The sequence below is a fragment of the Sturnira hondurensis genome, unplaced genomic scaffold (assembly GCF_014824575.4).
Source record: "Sturnira hondurensis isolate 20B ecotype Veracruz unplaced genomic scaffold, ASM1482457v3 Scaffold0004690, whole genome shotgun sequence".
NCBI lineage: Eukaryota > Metazoa > Chordata > Mammalia > Chiroptera > Phyllostomidae > Sturnira > Sturnira hondurensis.
The window spans coordinates 7,304-17,811 of NW_028077321.1; the positions used below are offsets into that span (position 1 = coordinate 7,304).

Genomic DNA, 10,508 nt, shown 5'->3' on the forward strand with positions numbered 1-10,508 from the left:
AACCATTGGCTAGATCTGTGTCACATGAACATTAGATGCAAAAAAGCCTGGTTGCTTTTTTTTTGAAAAAGATTTGATATATTTATATTTAGAGAGATGGGAAGGGAGGGAGAAAGAAAGGGAGCAAAACATTGATCTGAAAGAGAAACATCCGTTGGTTGCCTCTTGTGCATGCCCCGACCAGGGACTGAACCTGCACTNTCAGCTCCCTTTAAAGTGTTTCCCTGGAAATCCTACCAGAGCTTATGTTTAGTAACCATTGGCTAGATCTGTGTCACATGAACATTAGATGCAAAAAAGCCTAGTTGCTTTTTTTTTGAAAAAGATTTGATATATTTATATTTAGAGAGATGGGAAGGGAGGGAGAAAGAAAGGGAGCAAAACATTGATCTGAAAGAGAAACATCCGTTGGTTGCCTCTTGTGCATGCCCCGACCAGGGACTGAACCTGCACTCAGGCACGTGTCCTGACCAGGAATCAAACTGGTGCTCTCTGGCTTTGTGGAATGACGCCCAAGCAAATGAGCCACACAGCTCAGGGCTGGAGTTTTTGTATTTTTAAGCTGGGACTAGAACCTCTTGAAATAACATCAAGGTTCAGTGAATAAGGAAGAAAGATAGACAACTAGGGGTTTCTGACATAAACCTGATGGTGTCTCTTGATACAGAGTTTTCGCAAAGAAATGGCTTTTCTCGAAGATGTTCCCTTGTCTCCTTCATTTAAAAAAATTTTCTCTTTCAACTCGCATTGAAAAGAATAAAAGGCAGCAGAACCCATTCCTGTCCTCCTGTACCTCTTCATTCCATCCTTGGACGACTCTATATAATGGGGTCTGGCTAATGTAGACCCCGTGGTCTCTTCTCTAAGAGACACACAGCTGCATAATCATTAAGTCTCAAATTCCTGAGAGCTTCGTGATAGAAGCCAATCTTATAAATCAAGCATCTGCATTTCAAAAAATTGCATTTGCATATTCTCTGAAATGTGGCTCTTTTACATATATATTTAGTTATATAAATACATATTTTTAGTCACCTGAATTGCACTAAACACTTGAATGAACTAAGTTAATTGGCCAGGGTGCCATCCAAATGAACACTAAATGTTAAATTTTATTTCCTGATTCTGCCCCTTCTAAATAATCAGCCCATTCAAGAATTGAATATTTATATTTTCTTTAAAGATTCAGCTTTCACAAAATAGGACCTTCCAGTTATTTTTCAAAGAGCTTCTGATCCAGAAGATTGATTTTAGAGTTCAAAAGCCCAATTTAAATCAAGAATCAAAAAAAATTTTTTTAAATCCTCACCCAAGTATATGTTTATTGATTCTAGACAGAGAGAGAGGAAGGAAGAGAAAGAGAAACATTGATGTGAGAGAGAAGCACTGATTGCTTGCCTCCTGTACACGCCCAGACCTGGGATTGAACCTGCAACCTAGGCATGTGTCCTGACCAGGGATTGAACCTGCAAACTTTTGGTGTACGGGACGACACTCTGGCCAACTGAGCCACTGAGCCTGGGCTAAATCAAGTATTTTTAAACATATATTTTATTTTTAAAATGCCTATAGCAAAATGAACCTTTGGTGGGTATACAGGTCCGTGAATTATAACACGTATGGCCACGTGCCTTCACCACCCCAAGCAAGATACAAAATGACTCATCACCTCTGAAATTTCTTTGTGAGGCCCTTTTGTAGCCAACCTCTCTTCTCACCTCCGACTGCTGGCGACGACTGATCTGACCCCCAAAACTTGATAGTTTTCATCTCATTCATTTCATACCAATGGCATGATACAGCTGACGACTTTTTAAGCCTGGCCTCTCTTGCTTAGCTTTGTGTCCACGAGAGTCACACCAGGACACTCACCTGGTGCGTGTCCACAGGTTGCCCCTTTTTGCTGCGGGATAGTGTTCCATCCAGTGGCCACACCAGTGCTGTCTTGTGTCTTTAATTCATCCGCCAGTTGGTGGATGCTTGGGTTGTTTCCACTTCTTGGCTGTTATGAATCACGCTGGTGTGAACATTCCCATGTACAGCCCTGTGTGGACATATGTTTTCATTTTTCTTGGCTTGCAACTGCGGGGTAGGGGGTGGTCCCCTGGAAAATACACGGGGAACATTTTATTAGTAAAAATAATGTGAGTGGATATGTGTGATGGGGCCAAAATGAACACTTGTCTACTAAGCGGAGCCAAGTTAGTTTTTTTTTTAATAAAATAAAGTCAATTTTGGTGTTCTACATTTGCAGTTTACCAAACTTCTCATTTCTCTTTTTAGCTCATTCTTTATGGGAACAAAAGATGTTCTTTTGATTTCTGTAGGCATGGTTAATCCATGTTGATCAGACAGTGAAGAACATACTTTCTCCATGTTTTTCCTCCCACATCTTAATAGATTGACAATGAAATAGACTCACAAAGTGGATGAAAGCAATTATGTCGCTCAAATAACACCCAAATGGCACCACACACCCAACTCCCACTGGCTCCTTCCTACCTGTCACTAGACTATTTCTATTTCTAAAGTAAGATCTCCTTTGACAAAGCCATTGAAGGGTCCCCTCCTGACACCAGCACTTTTTTTTCCCCCAATTTTTTTTTATTTAATTATTTTTCAAGTACAGTTTTCTATTACTCCCATCCCGACCCACCCCCCATCCTCCCCCCTCCCTCCCATTTCCACCCTTCTCAGTTGTTGTCCATGTATCCTTTATATAGGTTCCTCTAAATCCTTCCCCTATTTCCCCTGAAATTCCCTCCCCTCTCCCCTCTGGTCACTGTCAGCCTGTTCTCTATTTCAGTGTCTCTGGTTATATTTTGCTTGCTTGTTTGCTTTGTTGTTTAGCTTCCTGTTAGAGGTGAGATCATATGGTATTTGTCCTTCAACACCTGGCTTATTTCACTCAGCATAATGCTTTCCAGTTCCATCCATGTTGTTGCAAAAGGTAGGAGCTCCTTCTTTCTTTCTGCAGCATAAAATTCCATTGTGTATATGTACCATAGTTTTTTGATCCATTCATTTACTGACGGGCACCTAGGTTGCTTCCAACTCTTGGCTATTGTAAATTGTGCTGCTATGAACATTGGGGTGCATAGGTTCTTTGGGATTGGTGTTTTAGGGTTCTTAGGATACAATCCCAGCAGTGGAATTGCTGGGTCAAAAGGCAAGTCCAATTTTAGTTTTCTGAGAAAATTCCATACTGTTTTCCATAATGGTTGTACCAGTCTGCAATCCCACCAACAGTGGACCAGAGTCCCCTTTTCCCCACACCCTCTCCAACATTTGTTGTTTATTGCTTTGTTTATGATAGCCATTCTCACCGGCTGACACCAGCCCTTTTAAATGTTTCTTTCCCTTCCATCGGATTCAATATCAGAGCAACAGTCCCCGATTTGCTGAAGTCCGCAGCTACCCCATCTATAACACTTCTGATTTTGGGGCCGGGAGGAACTTCAGAACTAGCAATACTTCGAATGTCAGTTTAGAAGAAGTTGCAGGTTTTTCATGTGTCCATTGACAGGATATCATGGTGCAAGATTTTGGGTATGTTAATCAGGACTGACGAGGTTATGTTGTGGTAACAAGTAAGACCCAAATCTCGCTTAACACAATATAAGTTTTTCTTGCTCTCACTTTGTGTCTAATGGGGGCCACAGGGGGAGGGGCTCTGTGTATCGCAGTCATTCAGTGATCCAGTTGGAAAGAGGCTGCACCATCTCAATACCTGCCCCGGGGACCATTGGGGCAAGGGAAGGGAGCACAGAAAATCACATTCCAGCTCTAATGCTTCTCCTTGCACACAGTACCTGCCACTTTCTTTTGGATTTTATTGGCCAAGAGTGGTCACATGTTCATGCATAAGGGGTAGAAAGTCTGATCCTCCTAAGGGCCTGGAAGGCCTGGGGAGCTGGGGGTATTGGTGAGTTCTAGCAATGTCTACCAAGAGGGCCATGGGGAGAGAAGAAAAAATTGACTCAATAAACAACTTCATTCATGTGGTAGTTTCTCTTTGACACTTTGGATCTCAGCAAATTATTGGCTTTCTGAGTGGATAGATTAAAGAGAAGTATTATTTGGGGCTGGGCCCTTCTGACACTCAATATCTCTATAATCTTATTTTTGTCTGCATGAAGGCATTACCATACGTTTTCTGGGCTCTGAGCCAAGATGAGTCATTTGTCTGTTTCCTTGTCTCCATGGTGCCCTGGTCTTTGCCAGGACCAGCCGTCCCAGTCAGAACCTGCTCCAGGGATCCCAAATCCCCCAAGCCTGGTGCCAGGTTCCCCCCGCCTCCTGCTCACTCAGTGGAACCCACACACGACAAGTGCCACCAGCAGAGTGAGGAGGTGCCAGGCACAATGCCACTTGGAGTCTGGTAAGTAACACTTGGTGCGGGGCCTGGATCAACATTTCATCGTCTTAGGAGTGAGAAGGGCTCGTGACATTTCAGTTTCCCCTGAAACCCGAGGGGGGCCTTGGTGATTATGGGGCGGAGTCACTGTGTGAGGGTCTGCTGGATGGACCCACCCCCACCCCAGGCTCCGTGAAGATTAGAGAGGGCGAAACAGCAGAGTGAGCGTGTCAGATTCCTGTCCAGGTTTAGGAAGGACTCAACTCTAGCTGGGCTTTATTTTTCTAGAGGAAAGAAAAGAAAAGGTGTAACACAAATTTTCCCATTCAACACACCATAAAGGCATGAATTAGAAGAGGGGAGGAGGGTGGAAAACAACAAAAAGAAACTATTTGGCCAATGAGCCAAGATGGCTTTGCCCAAAAGAGTTTATGGTTTTCTGTGACTTTGAGGTCAGCACACGCAAGTTTCTGGGACCCATCTCTGGTGTGAACGAGGGCTGAGTCCAGGAGGCCGAGATCCCCTGAAAGTGGGAAATAGAAGAATGTGTGGCCTGTCAACCCACCAGGATTTATTCTATCAACTCTCAAACTTTGGTCAGAATATTTGCTGAGTAAAACAACAGGTCGACTGATTCTTCTCCCCCTGAACAGGGCAATTTTGAAGTCATGTAACTCTGGCCTGGGCTCAAGTAGGCCTTCTCAGTTCTTTCTAGGTGTTAACATCTTCTTCAAAGAAAATGTGTCATGAACAGTCAAGATGTGCAATAGACCAGACACCCAACCATCCTCTCTGAGTCCCTTGGACCCAGTTTATTCATTTTACAAATCCTTGGTATCGACTGGGGACAGAAAAGTCCCACTCATTAGACAGCCTCTGGAAACACGAGGGGCATTTTGGGTTGTCCCAGTAACTGGTGGCTGATGTCGTTTCCAACATTTAGTGTGTGGGGTCAGGGATCTGCTCCATGACTTGCGATGGATGACACAAGCCCTCACAACCAAGAATTGTCCTCTACACAGATGTCCTATGGCCGCTGTGATGAAACACTGGACTAAAGGCTTTAGCCGCCTTTCTGCAGCAGGAGGTAAGAATCACCCACCCAGTGCCAGCCTTAGACCCCGGTTCCTGGTCCGAGGGAGCACGGGCCTCCTCTCACTACAGAGCACAAACATGCCAGAAACGTCTCACCTGGGCTTCCCTGCAGCTTTCCCACCTGGGAGAAGGGAATGGCAGGAAGCCCAAAGGGAAGGAGTCTCTGATGATGGAATTCCAGGTCCAGGGCAGGTCAGTGGGGTGATGGGCAGACTCGCCGCCCCATCAGCCTCTCCAGCCAGAAGTGGACGCAGGGCAAAGGCATCGGGTCCCCACTGAGCCTCTCCCTGTGCACCTCAGAGCCCCCTCGTCCTCCAGCCCAGACCTGGAGGCCCATGAGATCCCAGCACGATCAGACCTGACAACTGATCTCCTGCTTTTCTGCGGCAGGAGGACGTCCAGGTCCCTGTGGGGAGACGGCCGTGCCTGCAGCTCATCCCGCGTCCTGACTGGTGATCAATGTGTTGATATGGAAGACACATGCTTCACCCTTGGAGAGGCCCTGGTAGAAGCTTGAACTGAATTCTCACCAGGGACCACAGGTCATCGTCTCCCTTCCTTCCTCTGCAGAGATCCCGTCGAGGACTCGGTGTCCACTGAAGGACTGTTCTGTGCTTGGCCTCAGGAACTGGGGAGAAGGTAGAGTCCCTTCTCCAGAGGCAGACAAGGTATTTCACGAACACAGGGCTTGACCTCGCCAACCCATGAACTCGCTGGCAGGGACTGGTGAGCTCATGCGTCCAATAAATCAAGAGACCCCATAGACAAGGTCAGCGATTCCAAATTGATTTCCCAAACACAAATAGATGAGTCTGAAGACACAGATGACATGCTCAGCAAGAGGTCACTGTGGATTGCATGCATTTTGTTTGCTTCTAAGTAAAAGATTAATAAAAAAGAGCTTTTCTCACACAGGAGCCTGGGTGTTGTGCGTGGCTAACCCTGATCCCCTGCATCTCCATCACTTCCTTTTGGAACCAGAACACTCACCCCCTCCCATCCCCACTCTCACATGGCGAGCCTTCCCTCCCCAGCTTGAATCCATATGCTCTGGGCGTCAGGGGTCGGCCCCAGACCAGAGCTCCCTGGCAACAGTCAATCACCAGGCGTGAGCACATGACCTAAGCTGACCCAATCAGAATGAGTCTCAGGACTTCCCTGGAAGCTTCTGGCTTTTTTCCCCTGGGCTGAACCTGGAGGATGAGGCTGGAGGTGTCGCAGACACCGTGTTACTGGGAGCCAAAGAAGGAAGTGATCTCAGCCGAAGATAGCTCCCAGGCACCGGAGAAGCTGCGTTGCCTCAAAGCAGCACAGTGCTTTGGTGTTTTGTTCAGAGGACCAGCAAATTCTCTTCCTGCTGAAACAAGTTAGTTTGCACTTTCAGTCACTCCCTCCCAAATGAGAGGAGTCCTTAGCAACACCCTGGGGTGGCAGAGTAGCCAAAGTATCGAGGCCTCAGTTTCCCCACCTGTCATTAAGAGAGCATTGGTCTAGTGAGCACTGCCGTCCCCTTCCAGCAGCACTGCCCCAGTTCTCTGGTTCTGGGGGACTCTTTGCTGCCCTTTCTGAGTGAGTGAACTTGGGGCCAGTCTGCCTGCTTTTGAATCTCAGCATCACCACTGCTAGCTGTGACTTTGGACAATGCACTCAAGCCCTCTGCGTCTTGTTATCTTGCTGTAAAGTGAGAGGAGAGATAGGCTGACCTTCACACAATCCCTGTGAGCTGAGATGGTGTGAAGGCCTGGGGGGTGGGTAGAACAGGGCCTGGTGCACAGTGGTGGTCGTTATGTTCCTTTTCAAGTTGCCGGTCTGTCTAGACATCTCCCTCCATCCTGCAGGATGGTCTCCTCCATCCTCCCTCCCCTCCTTCCCTAGCACCTTGCTGTTTTGTTCAGTACTGTACCTGGTGACCTTTTTTTAAAAAAAGATTTTATTTATTTATCTTTAGAGAGAAAGGGAAGGAGAGAAGGAGACAAATATCAATGTATGGTTGCCTCTCGTGAGTCCCCTGCTGGGAACTGGCCTGCTACCCAGGCATGTGCCCTGACTGGGAATCGAACCGCCATTGTGTGGTACGTAGGCCTGAGCTCAATCCACTGAGCTACACCAGCCAGGGCCCTGGGGGCCTTTTTATTCCATCCCACCGGCCAAACTTTCCTGCCCTGTGACCCCACATTGGGAGGACTCCTCTCTCCAAGGACACAGGCCTCTAATCTGAGGAGTCAACCCAGGTAAACAGGTCATGGGCTTCACCTTCAGGCAGGAGGACAGTGCAACTTGGTTTCTGTGCATCCTGCTTTAGTTTATGAATCTCTTTAATAAATTCAAGTTTTATAATGCACACTATTTTTCTGGCTACCCAGAATTAATTTTTGGTTAACCAAACCCCAATTTTCCTTGTAAATCATCTCCCTAATTCTTACACAGAAGGCTTGACCAGCCCTCTGTGTCTGGTGGACTAGGACCATCAGGGCTTTCCTTTCCCAGCAACTGTGATTGGTCCAGAGACAGGCATGTGACACACCCAGGGCCAATGAGGGGTAACCAGATTGTTGTTGTAGTTCCTGGGATTGTGGCAGAGACTCTCTCTACTGTCCTACAGCCATGGCAGGAGAGAATTGGACCTGAGAGGAAAGGAGGGGCTGAAGGCCAGGGGACATGAGGCAGGACCTGATGGAGTCATTTGAGCCTCTGGATCCCCCTGTGCCTGAAACCCACAACTACTCCCTGCATTGCTTAGTTGTCTGATGTTCTAAGTCCCTTATTTAAAACTGTTTAACTCAGATTTTCTGTTGCACGCAACCAAGGGTCCTCCTAACTGATACGATGTTTCAGTTGTGTGATATGTGCATTTAAGAGGGGGTGTTCAGTGTCTCAGCCTAGAAGGAGCAGTGAGGAGAGGATGGCAGACACGTGGCCGTCGGGGGGGAAGGCGACGGCTGGTAGAGGGGCTCCAACATGCACCAGGTAGCTGGTTGCTACTCAGTCTCTGGGTTCCGCTGGTTCTGCAAGAGGGGTCACCGAGTTATCAATCCTCTCCCTTCGTCCCTCCAGAATCTGGCCTTCTATCCCCCTAAGACAGCACACGAGTAGCTTAGGGTAGCTTTAATTAGTCCAACAGGGGAGAAACTGAGAAAAAGTCAAAGCCTGAACCATTGGAATGTGGTGAAGTGGGGCTTAAGGATTGCCTAGGTGGGGCTGACTTCATCCAGGACTTTGATGCTGGAGTGCGTGGTCTGGTTTCTGTCAGCTTTTAAGAATGTTGGACGCCTGCTCTGCCAAGGCCTCAGACAGATGGGGAAACATTTGTATGCATGGAGGGGGAAATATCTTTCCATCACAAAGTGAGAATTTCAGTTGCTTTACCACCATTGACCCAGAGGAGCATGGTCTAAAATGAAGGTTTGAAGAAGTGGATAAATGAGCTGCTTGGTTGACTTAATGGAGCAAAGGTTGCCAGGAGGCTTCAAGGCCAGCCATTCGTCAAGTGCACCGGCAGCTGCAGGATGGGGTCTGAGTCTGGATGTGCTTTAGTGGAACCGTGGGTCATACCCTTTTGACTCGCTAATCAGTTTCCCCGAGTTTCCTGGGCTAATGAATCACTTTCTCTGGTCTCCATGGAACATGGTGTTGCGATTGCAAAGACCTTCATGGTTTCATTCTTGTTTGATGCTAGATGTTGATGGACACCAGGCCTGCTTATTGCTGGGAGCCTCTGGCCCTGGGTCAGAGCAGGAAATGGAATTTTTGAGAAACGCCACAAGGGTCATAGAGGCGGGCGTAAAGACGTGATCACAGAAGCAATGGGCAAAGATCTAGGGAAGTTGCAAAAACCAGCTGGGTGTTGCATGAGTCGGGGGCTCTCCAGAGAAACCAAACCAACAGGAGACATGTGTGTATGTGCGCACACGCACACAATTGCAAGGAATTGCTTCCCATGATTATAGAGACAAAGAGTTCCCATCTGTACCATCTGCAAGCTGGAGACCCAGGAAAGCCAGTTACAGCCTGAGTCCGAAGCCAGAGAAGCAGGGGAGCCAATAGTCCCAACCCAAGGGCAAGAGAAGACCGAGGGCCCAGCTCAACCAGTCAGGCCCAGGGAGCAAACGTGCCCTCTGCCTGCCTTTCTGCTCTGTTCAGGACTTCAGCAGATTGGGTAATTGCCCATTTACATTAGGAAAGCAATCTGCTTTCCGCAGTCCACCGATTCACACGCTAACCTCATCCAGTAACACCCTCACAGACACATGCAGAAATAACATTTCATCAATTATCTGGGCACTCCATGACCCAGCCAAGTTGACACATAAAATTAATGATCACAGTGGGTCCTTTCCAAAGACAAATCAGAGGAGAGAGAGCAAATTTGTCAGGTTGCGGGATGTATTGTAAAAAGGCAGAAACAAAAATTTGACTTGACAAAAAGGGCTACAGGTTTTCAAGATGAAAAAGAAATGGTTACGAAGATGAACTGAATGTAGAATAAGTTAGCATTTCGCAGACTTAACATCTGAAGTTCCAGCTCTTTGCAGGTGATACTCGGGAACACTCTGGATGGGTGCGGTAACGCTGCAGTAACAAGCAAGACCCAAATCCCAGGGCTTCCCGTAAGAAACAGTTCATTCTCACAGAGGCTGCCGGCCCATTTCAGGGTCGGTTGGCGCTTCTGCTCCCAGATGACTCCAGTCCGCACCCGGACTCCCAGAGGCTGCATCTAGGCACATCCTTCTACAACCACTGTGGCAAGAGGAAGACCACAAGGGGAAGCAGAGCTCGGGGACGGCCCAGGCCTCCTGGCTGCTGGGCGAAGCCCTACCGGCTGCTCACTGCTCAGGGACTGGATTCCAGAAAGACCTCGGGTCTCTCTCATCCACTTTGTATGTGACTCTCACGCATTGACACAAAGGCAGATTCTTTGTGACAAATTAGTCCTGAAGAGAAAGCCAGAAGTAAAGAGCAAGAGAAGTATAAAAGGGTTGGGTTCCCAGGGAAAAGCAATTCTGGGGGAAAAAAAATAGACACAAATGTGAGGGACAAAATGACAAAGTTGTGTAAA

General features: G+C 47.4%; 1 long non-coding RNA gene across 1 annotated transcript; it reads left to right on the forward strand.

Annotated features, from left to right (window-relative positions):
• Window positions 1–4,243: 4,243 nt before the first annotated feature.
• LOC118986897 (uncharacterized) lies at window positions 4,244–6,671 on the forward strand. The gene is made up of 3 exons (XR_005066481.1): window positions 4,244–4,381; window positions 5,073–5,444; window positions 5,843–6,671. It is a non-coding gene; the product is annotated as an uncharacterized LOC118986897 (long non-coding RNA).
• The last annotated feature ends 3,837 nt before the right edge of the window (window positions 6,672–10,508 follow it).